Below are 11213 nucleotides of genomic sequence, written 5' to 3'. Positions count from 1 at the left end.
TACACCTGAAACTGCCTGGAGATTACCTGTTCGGCAACTCCAAGCACGGGTCCATGGCCAGTTATCCTGCACCCTGTTGCCTGCGTGTGAATGCGGCTGTGGTGAAATGCAGTATGGTCAGTGCAGCAGACAATCAACCCCTGGAAAAGATGACTCACCCCACTCTGTAGAGCGATGCACAGGAGCGTCCCATAGCCATGGTGGGTATGTCGGCTGAAGATATTCGGCTGAACCATATTCTACCTGTGACTGTGGGGACTACTCCAGCATCAGGTTTACTCAATAATAGATCAACCATAACCTTGGTGTGACACAGGTTGATTTCTCAGGAGTAAGTTATTCCATAAGAAGTTTATGTCCTCATGGACAAAGGGGACCTTACCATTCCCTTACAGAAAATATGCTGTATGGTGCTCTAAAAACAAAAGCAGTAAAGATGAGTGCCAATATATATAAGCTAAGTCTTATGTGGAATACCCCTCCAATAACCAATGATGAGGCTGGATGAAGCTGTCCCCAAAGATGTATGACTGGTATAATGAAATCCCACGTAGCAATGAGGTAAGGATAACAAACACCCGACGGTGTCCAGCACTATTAAAACATCTATGTGTTAAGGGGAGAGATCAGCAATATATGTCCTTATAGACAAATCACAAAGGTGAGGAACAATGGAATGGACTCACATGAGATACAATTCCTCTGGATGATTGAGAGCCATATGCATCCACCGGTACTGGGTAAGGTGTGCCTCCATCTGTGAGGATCAATGAACAAGAAGGGAGAAAAGACGGAGCACTACGTCCAGAACTTGCTTGCAAAAATTACAAGGGTTCGGTCCCACGATGAAAAATGAAGTTTATTGGATCATAGAAACAAACAGCACACCTACGCGTTTCAGGCTACAAGCCCTTTATCAAGCCCTTCACCTTCTCTCCCTTCTTGTTTACCATTCCCTTAGCCTGCATCTTACTTGGGGAGTTGGTCAAGGTTTCCGTGAGGTGAGGGTCCTTGATTGACTCCCCAAAGATGTTTTGTTGGGAAATGACCTTCAGCAGTTAGTGTGTGATTACGCCTTCCTGGTCCCCCAAAGCCAAATTTGTGAATCTCCCATCCAGCAGGCTACAGCTGACCCACCACTTATGAACAAGAAGTCCCCCACTCATCGCCAGATCCCAAGCCATGCTCATCTGTGGAGACAGGTGAATTAAGATGAGGGAGCCTGGCCTGACTGATACACTGAGAAAAAAATGTGAGGAATAAACCTCCAAAGCTGGTGCTCAATCAATAGCAATAATGCAATAAATATGTCACATATTAGGCATACTCTTGAATCCTTCGGTTGTATCAGTGTATAGGGGTAAGTGATACTTAATGGCTTGTAAATGTCCTTAGTGTGTTTGAAATTGACTCACCCAGGGTGGGAGGCTAATAAGCTGTATGCAATCCAAAGCATCTGTGGAAACGCTGCTGAAAAACGTCCCACAAGATACTCACGGAGTCTTCGATAGCTTCCCTCACCGCACCCTGTGTCACACACTTCAACGATCAGCTGGCCGGTACTCACAATGGTCTGTCCGTGTCCACCTGTTGTTGCTGATTTATGCCAGAACGCCGATACTGCGTGCTCCAGCCGATGAGTAATGCAAGAAAAAATTGTCACAATGGCGGTCACTGCTCTCCGAATCAGGATACAACCAAGCGCAGTAAAAATAAGGCAATTATTTATTCATCCAAATAGGAAAAAGACATACACAGAGTGTATAACTCTGACGCGTTTCGTCTCCGTAGGGGAGACTTTATCAAAGAGTCTTTGATAAAGTCTCCCTTACGGAGATGAAATGCGTAAGAGTTATACACTCAGCGTATGTCTTTTTTCCCATTTGGATGAATAAATAATTACCTTATTTTTACTGCGCTTGGTTGTATCCTGATTCGGAGAGCAGTGACCGCCATTCCGACTATATATTTTTTTTACTCATACACTGAACAAGGACAAGGTAGCAAGTGCCCTGATTAATGTGTTTTCTAGGGTAGGGTTCCCTAGTGAGATTCTGACCAATGGGGTCTGCCCTTCATTTCTTAACTCTTCCAGCGTCTCTGTGATAGGTGTGGTATTAAGCACAGCCCCTTACTACCCCCAAACTAAGGGACTGTGTGAGTGCTTCAACAGCCCTTTAAAGAAGATACTGTGGGCATTTATGGAAACTGAAGGATGGGACTGGGTAGCTCATTTTCAGCACCATCTCTTTTCCTATAGAGAGGTGCTGCATGAGTCGGCCGACTTCTCACCCATACGAGCTCCTCTATAGATGCCAAGTGCATGGACTGCTGGATTCTATGAGGTCTGATGTGTTATACAGTACAGGGCACTGACCCTCTATGCTTATACTTCATCTAGGTGCACTTATAACGTCTCTACAGTGACATATGGGGCATACTAGGCTGTTTTACACCAACCCCATTCTCACCCTATTAATCACCAGACCGTGCAGAGTTATGAGCATACATCAATTATGACTGTTCGTATACCTGCTTACACTGCACTGGTGTCGGCATCCTCACACTGAAGTTTTGTTCACTTCAGTTGCTACCTGTAATCAGTACATCTAGCCTATATATTCCCATTAGCATGTTTTCATCCCACTGTAGGTCTCCTCTTGCTGAACAGCTTGTATATATGGTCACACAGGATTATTGTGGCAGACCAGGCAAAGGTAGCGAACTTATAGAAGCAAGCACACTATTCAAGGAATACGGTGGGTGCTCATATATGGCACTCCCCTAATAACAGTGATTTGGCTAAACCCTATAACTCTTGCTCTCATTTAGGGGCAGGATTTGCTCTTATTTAAGGGGCAGTGGTTACTCTAACCCACTAGGCTACCAATAAGCTAATTATTATCTTAAATTAGTAGAATATTATTGATCCAGAACACCAACTAAAATGTTCATACATCAGGATCACCTAAGCGTTTAATTATCGTTTTAACACCCAGTATTTTAAATTGGATACATATTAAAGTTTATTTTTTAATTAATTAATCTTTTCATCCAGTTAGTGGCAGAGTGCCCAAACTAGGTTATTTTCTCTTGCTCAGATTATGCCGGCTAGCTTGTCATAGCTACTTGGCTCAAGCCCTGTAGTCACTCCCCATGACAGAATAAGCTGTTATTCTATATAATCTTTATGGAGCCCACACGGAACAGGATCTGCTCTGACACAGCAAGTGGCAGCCATGACACACATTATTACAGGACCAAATGGGCTTATACTTATTCGGCTTGTTAATGCAGAAACTCAGCAGCAGGAACGTGGTGCTAATCATTCTACTCTCTCGATTCGGCAAGATCAAGTTTGGCATATACAGTACATAGTCGGATTGTTGGCGCAGAGGCTCAGCTGCAAGACCTACAGTACAGATGCAGCGGCCGTTATTTAAACACGTCACTCTGTGTATATCTTGGAATATCGATGTCATGGCGCGGAATTTCTTCCAACCATACCGCCTTATGACAGGAGTGCAAGTGAGTGCAGAAAATGGCATTTTAGTGTTCTGGTTTTTAAACACCTGAAATTGACACAGTAGCACAGTACTGTACACATTACAATTCATTAATTTCATTGCATTTAATTGCACGCAAACCATGAAATTCAAACAAAGCAACCACAATAAACTGTGTGCCTGGGGCAATTGATGGCGTTCATGCCGCGTGGAGTACAGCAGCACACATGAAAACGGTGCCGTGATTTGTTCGAATAACGGCCGCTGCATCTGTACATGCTTCACAGCCAGTCTTATCTGTCCAGTCAGCGTGCTATCTGTGTTTTCCATAGAAATTTGGTGGCGACCAGCATCAGTTCAGAGGATTGTTTAATCAGTGTAGACTCCATTTCTAGATTCAGCCCTCCATCTATACTACTGACGCTGTTAGAATAGGACTGATTATCTCCTATTCAAAGGATGAGGCCCTCTACTGGGTATCCCTTCGTGTGGAGAAAAATACTCCTCAGTTAAGGAACCTGCAAGACTTTCTGGATGCTATGAGCCTTGTTTTTGATTACAGTAATCGCTGTACTATGGTTGAAGCAATTCTGATTAACGGGGGAGGTGTACAGCCGCAGAGTATGCTGCAAAATTCCAAAGATGGGAAGCTGACACAACTTGAACTGAATCGGCCACTTTTTGCAGAGGCCTATCTGATCAGATAAAGAATGAACTTGCTCGGATTATTGCCAGAACTAAACTGGAAGACTCTGTTCACCTCTGTATCCAGATAGATGTAAGTATTTCCGAGAAGAGATTAGAGAGAAAAGGTTTCACCTCAGTCAGCCCTGGTTTAAGAAGTTCTACTACCTTCTCAACTTCAAGGGTCTTAAGAACGGCAATCCACCCAGCTCCATAAATTGAACCAATGCAAATGAATGCCGTTTGAGGACCAATCAGTTCGAAAGAAAAAAGTCAACGTCGCTCCAAAGACTTATGTGTGTGCTATGGGAATTCTGGCATTATCTAGCCAGTTTCCATAAGAAGCCTAGGACTAGGAGGACCCCATCTACTAAAGGTCTACTTAGATCAAATCACTATTACCAGCTACAGTCTCTGTCATAACCCGTATTCATCCACACTCAAGAGGACAGTAATGTACCTATCAGGCATTCCCATTTCCTTTCGACTATTATTCTTAAGGAAGTTACTCGCTGCATCAATACCACTGCTATGATTTACTAATGTGCAGGGGGAAATTTCATGGACCTCAAATTTGCCAAAGATAGCTTGGTTTTGTCTAGACTAAAGACTCTCCTGTTAAGGTGAAATTAGTCGACGGTTCTCCACTGAGTTCTGGTCCTGTTACCCATGAAACTGGTAATCTAACTCATTGTGTAGTCAGTCATAAAGAGAACATTTTGTTCAATCTTACTCCTTCACTTCAGTTTCCAGTTATTCTTGGTATTCCTTGGCTTGTGGTTCATAACCTTCAAATTAATTGGAGCTGCACAGTGAGAGCACAGGTAATCGGCACATCTATCTACACAGCTCTAACAGGCAATCAAATTGTTATTATTATTTATATTAATTATCCTGCAAATTTAAATGTCCCGGTCACTGCGAAGCTCTCCCAAACTGGTGCAGCCCAGTAGGATTAACGCATCAGGAGTCCCATTCAGAAGCATGGACCTCCTCTCTGTTAATACTTATGGGCAATTAGTCTGGGCATGGGGAAGCCACAATGTGCTAGTGGTCAGGCTACCTTTCAGCTGCAGTTTCCTTGAGGAAACCTGCTCAATGAATCTGACAGCATATGTAGAAGCACTGACACTGAACACCTTCCTGTCTTTCAAAACCTTTTCCAATTATGAGTTAATTGCCCACATCATGGCAGAACCTTACAGTTAGGGTGTTGTCTCCTGAGTCAGTATAGTGAGGGAATTAACTTTCAATCTCTCACAGCACATTATACTCTTTTTTACCTTCAGGACTTCAACCCATAAACCTTTCCCTTTCTGGCCAGCATTGGACTTCCTAATTAGAAAAAGGAATTAATTGATCCCATATGCAGAAATTATCCTCCCTCAGGCTACCTGGCCTGTTCTTAGCCATGCTAACTTCCCACCCTAAACACCCACAGAAATTGGCCTCATCAAATCATCCCTTCGATTCTCTCACTTCTACCCCCTACCAGACTCTTAACCAGTAAGGTCACTCCAATCTATCCGACCCAGAAGAAATAATATCCTGGCCAATAGTTGCTCCATCAAACTGGCTGAAGAATGTTCACTAAACTTGGCTAACAGAGGGCACACAATAGGTCTGAAGCAATCCTATGCAGAATCCACACCCCCTTACTCATCAACAAATTCCTGCAATGCCAGATAGGACCACGTCAGAGGTAATAATAATAATAGTTTGTCTTTGTATAGCGCTGCAAGTTTTAAGTAGCGCTTTACAAAGACATTTTGCAGATACAATCCCTGCCCCATTGAGCTTACAATCTATGTTTTTTTTTGTGCCTGAGGCACAGGGAGATAAAGTGACTTGACCAAGGTCACAAGGAGCCAACACCGGGAATTGAACAAAGTTCCTCTGCTTCAAACTCAGTGCCAGTCAGTGTCTTTACTCACTGGGTCGCTCCTTCTCCTGAAAGACTCAGTCACTACCTCCAAAAGACCTCCTACCCAATCTGCCAATGTGAACGTGGGCAATCTAATCCAGCCAAATCGGCTCCCGGAACCAGCTGACGAAATAAAAAATAAAAAAATCAGTCTTGACAATACCTTCACTATCGTGTTCTCCCCTCTGGAACATGACATGCGTTGAATGTATTGTTCTCTAGACACCATAGCACTAAGTGTCACAATAGCCTCACCATGAGTGGAGAATTGGCGGACAACCCCCAAAGTATCTGATCGAAAAAGCACCTTCCTATCCCGCAGCTTTCCCCCCCCCCCCAAGGCTCAACTACCATTACCAAAGAAAACAACTCCATTAGTATCCGGTTCCTGATCAACTTCAAGTTTGCCCATTTCATTGGCCATTGCTCAACACACAACTTGTTCCCAAAACATGACGTCAGCCGTGTGTTTTTATGGAGTGTGAGACGGAGGCTGAGGCATCTACCGTGTTTACAGAGCTAAAAGATCCGGATATGGGTGATATACAGCGCGCGTTTGTGAGACAGCATACTCATTAGAGTAATATCCCTCCATGCTTGAGGAGTCTGACCAGTGAGGGATATCTAGCTGCTTGCTATTTACATACTTAACTACACAGTGACGTTCAACTGTGAGTTTCAGATATATAGAGGCTAGTGTGTATTGTGTACTGTGACTAACTCTAGTCACCACAGCGCCTAAATCCTATATAATAGACCAACATTCTTGGGTCTAGAGGCAGATTTACTTATATATGGCACTTCCGTGCCTGTGCTGTATACATCCCCTTTCATATACATTGCTATACCTCACCTTTTTGCTGATCCACTCCGTTTTCAACTCCCCTTAAGAGGTTTTAGATTAGCTGTAAATTTACTGTTCATTGTTTTGTGTATTTAATAAGTATCAACTAAGTAATAAATAATTTTTTGTTTTGTATTTTAACCTCCTATACCCATATGGCTAAATATAGTTGAATTATCTGTGTACATATATTATCACTCAGAGTTATTAATTTAGTTGAGTGCAACCTATAGGAACACTTTCTCTTGGTCATCTCTGACCACATCATTTCCAAAAAATTACCCCAGATCCTGCAGCGTTCATGAAGAATTCCATGTCCTGATTAAAACCCTCTTTTAAGTGCCCATATGCCCCCATGCACCTCATTCACAAGCTTAGCCCTGACTACCCCCAAATGTACCCAAACTGATCTCAAATTCCCCAATGATGACTGAATGGAATCTAAAACCTGCTTGAAAACTCAACTTTGCAACAGCTCAGCCACCACTCTATCAGGATAATGGTCAAGCCAATAACCCATCTCATCAACCCTCATTGAAGTTGTCACCCTTCCTAGCCGACTCCTCCCTGATTAGCCTTTTCATTTCTGAAGCATCTGGACATTCTGTGACATTCCCCTCTGCAGGACAAACACTTCTCTTCATTGGACGCCAAGCACACACCCTGCTTAAGAGCTTCTGACTGACCTGACTGCCTCGCTCTGCCGGCCAGGCCCTGAAAGGCTGTTGCTGCAGTGTCATCAGTGACAGCCACAAGTCCTTTAGATCCTACCTCCTGTGCTTACTGACTGCGATCCATTCCCTGAAACACATTATATTTCTCCCTGTGAAACTTTATACTGTATGCCTCCCAAATTGTGTCCAAATATTTGAAAAGCACAGAACAACTCTATGGACAGAGTTCACCACCCCACCACATTCACTAAGACAAAAAAGACCTCTAAAAAAATCCCAAGTGTTTTGGGAACTCGATTCTCTCCTTTTCCTCCTCCTTACTATCCCGTTTTTTCTCACCTTTTCCAATAATACATACAGCGGTAACAAAGTCAATATTTCAACATAGTCCCCCACCCAAATTTTTTTTTTTCCCACTGCCAAATGAAAACCCAGTAGGCTTATTAGCCACAAATACCTTTCCTTAAAACTACTTTGGTAGTCTGACACTACTTTTTCTCCACTGTCTTTAGCCATCTACTCCACTGTCTTCACCTGTCCCACTGTTTCACCCTTCCCTGACCTTGACTCACTGACTATGCTACCCCCGTCAGGGGCCCCGCCCCAATATCCTCAACACACACTTCCCCTGCCAGGCCTGTACATCCCTCACCCCATGCAACCATTACCACTGCAGAGAAACTACCCCCCCCCCCACCATCCTCTTGCACCCCAACTACAACACCCCACTCAGAACTCACTGCAACCTGTTACTCCATGACCAATGCCCCACCACCCTGCTTTCCCCTACTGGAAGGCTGTAGGGCTGTAAAGACACGTGATTAATCTGAATATAGGATTTTATTCCGCTTCTAAAGGTAGACCACAAAAAAGCTTATTCTTAGCATATGAAAACAAACTTAAAGGGGCTTACTTTAGGCATTTTAGAATGGTCCACACACACAGTTCGAACAGGGCTGTGACCTTTTTCCAGAAAGACCCTAGCCTTTAGTCCTGTAGACTGGTGTCAGGTCCTTGCATGGAAAGGGGGGTTCAAGTTGAGCGGCCTCCATGGCAGTATAGAAAAAACATAAACATACCCTTTTTACAGGGGCCTCTATCTCCTCCTCCAGAGTACCAGGCATTGTGTGTTATGGCTCTCACAGGAATCCAGACTTTGAAGGGAGATAGGATTTTAAAGCTCACTAAAGATACAGTACCAACTGACAACAGACAAATTAATACAACCTGCTCTCAGACTGGGATTTAACCTTCTCACTGGTCTCAGGAGCTAAATATATGTTTCTTACCTAGACAGAATATCCCCCCTGTCACAGGGCCCTCCCTTTTCCCCACTCCAGACCATATTATTTCGCCTAGCCAACACCTACCAAAGTTTAGACAACACTTCTGCTAACCACAGATCCCTCACTCCCTTTTCTCCCCAGCCACTTTCTGTGGACCCAACCCCCTTTCCTGTGCCTATCAGAATGAGCAAAAGCCCAGCTGCTGCTGGCTCTGCCACTCCACTGGCCTCAACCGGTCGCTGAGATGCTCCACCATTGGCTGACATTAGCAACATCCTTCCCAATTGTCGGGCCTTGCCAGTACCTCTTTATGGCATCCAGTGCTCCTCCCTATCTTTGGGGACACAGCAACTGCTACTCTGACACCAAACCCAACATATTTCCATGGGGATGGTCTAAACAGGAGCCTGGACCCATATTTGACCCCATCTTCCAGCCTGCTAGACTGACCAACCAGCCTGTCTCTCTCATCTAGGGGCCTGCTGGGACCTCAGCCAGCCCATCCTGGCTCACCCCCTCTCTCCTCTCATTTGGTCCTCTTTGCAGTTGCCTCCCGTGGGGCAACACTCCGGATCCCCATGCTGTCAATGTGGCTCAGACATTATGGGGGGTGGGATATCTGTTGGGCATGTCACTTCTTCCTCAACAGCTTGGACCGGGATCCCAGAGGCTGTGCTCCCTGTGTCATTGGACCTCCAGGGCTGCGAGCACAGTGCCCTGGGGGCACCAGCCACCACTCTAGCTTTTGAAGCCTTATTGAAGGTGGTAATCCATTCCCCTGCCTGAACTGTCCTGTCAAACCTCCTTTTAGAAAGATGTGGATGAAGAAAAAGGTACAGTAGGTGTGAGGCCAAACACCTTTTAAATAACCTTCCTTCTCCCTTCTCCTCCCCCTTCTCCTAACCCTTTCATCTACGATGCCCACTCAGTCCAGAGGTCATGTCACTCATCCCGTACTAGTCAGGGTTTCCTTTATCATTCATGTAATCTGTATAGTGGACTCACTATAATTGTTTGTGTACCTGATATACAAAAAATATAAAGGATCAAGTTTCCTATTCAAAATAAATATATATTTTTAATCATTTTTTTTTTTTTTGCAGATCTCAAGTCTGAGGTTGTTTCACATCTTAACAGTTCTGTGGTGTTACCTGTATATAAAGGGTGAACAGGAGAGTTTATTGTGTGTTTTTATGGAAATAGTAGCTGAACAAGCTTTAACAACAATTAACAGTTACAGATGTCTATTCTAGTAGCTTCGATAAGTGATTTAATGCCTGTAAATTGCACTTTACAAGCGATTTTGCATGTGTAGCTATTTCTAAAACTGTGATAGCATGTCAAAATCGCTTATGAATAGCTTTTTTACAAGCGTTATCACTCTGGCTCTGACAAGTCGTGTGGGATGTAAAAATATGCTGAAACTCGCATTTTTTTTGCCAGTCCCTGCTATTCAAGTATCTCCGAGATGTAAGTTGCAGCTTAAAAACTCCAATTTTTCTTGCATCACCTAAAGGGTGGCAAGATAGGAATTGTGATTTGCATCACAGAGTATAATTTATTTTTACTACATAGAATTGAAGTCTGTGGTCTCCGGAGCTGAACCACATTAATTTCAGGTCTAGGGAGCACCTGCTTCAATTATGTATAATAAAATAACAGCATAGCTTTATTACTTTAGTAGATAATTGCTAAGGATAATGAAAGGGTTAAACAACAGTAACCGTTTTGTTGGTGGTATAGGGGGTGGGTGAAGTTTGTAGTTGCCCTATGGTGGGTGGTTAATCCTCCCAGGAAGGATGCGGGTGGGGTTAACCCCTTTATTACCTTAGTGGTTACTATCTACTCAGGAGGCCTAACCACCCACCCTGGGGCAACTGCCTTACAACCTTCACCCACCTCCTCTACTCACCAATGACTTCTCTTTAAGGAACGGCGGATCGTAGACTTCTGCGCATCAAGATTTACTTCAAGCCAAGGATCATTGCTTCATGGGTAGATAGTTTATTGGGGCCGCAGTTTGATGAGGAGGATGAGCCGTCATCTTGGCAAGGGTAAGATGCAAATTGATTGGCAATCAATAGGCACCCTATAGTCAATGTGGCTATTTGTGCTCACATTGAGGGCATAGGTAACCACAGTGACATAAAAATAAATGGATTTCTTGTATTGTAATGTGTTTTTTATTTAACTGTTTTATTTAAAAAAAAATTGCATCACAAATGGGCAAAAGCACTGTTAATCTTATTTGGCTATAAGGGCTATTGCTCATTTGTGTGTGTGGTGACAGGGGTA

Source organism: Ascaphus truei, chromosome 1 (genome assembly GCF_040206685.1).
Source record: "Ascaphus truei isolate aAscTru1 chromosome 1, aAscTru1.hap1, whole genome shotgun sequence".
NCBI classification, from domain to species: domain Eukaryota; kingdom Metazoa; phylum Chordata; class Amphibia; order Anura; family Ascaphidae; genus Ascaphus; species Ascaphus truei.
This window is presented reverse-complemented; position numbering follows the sequence as displayed.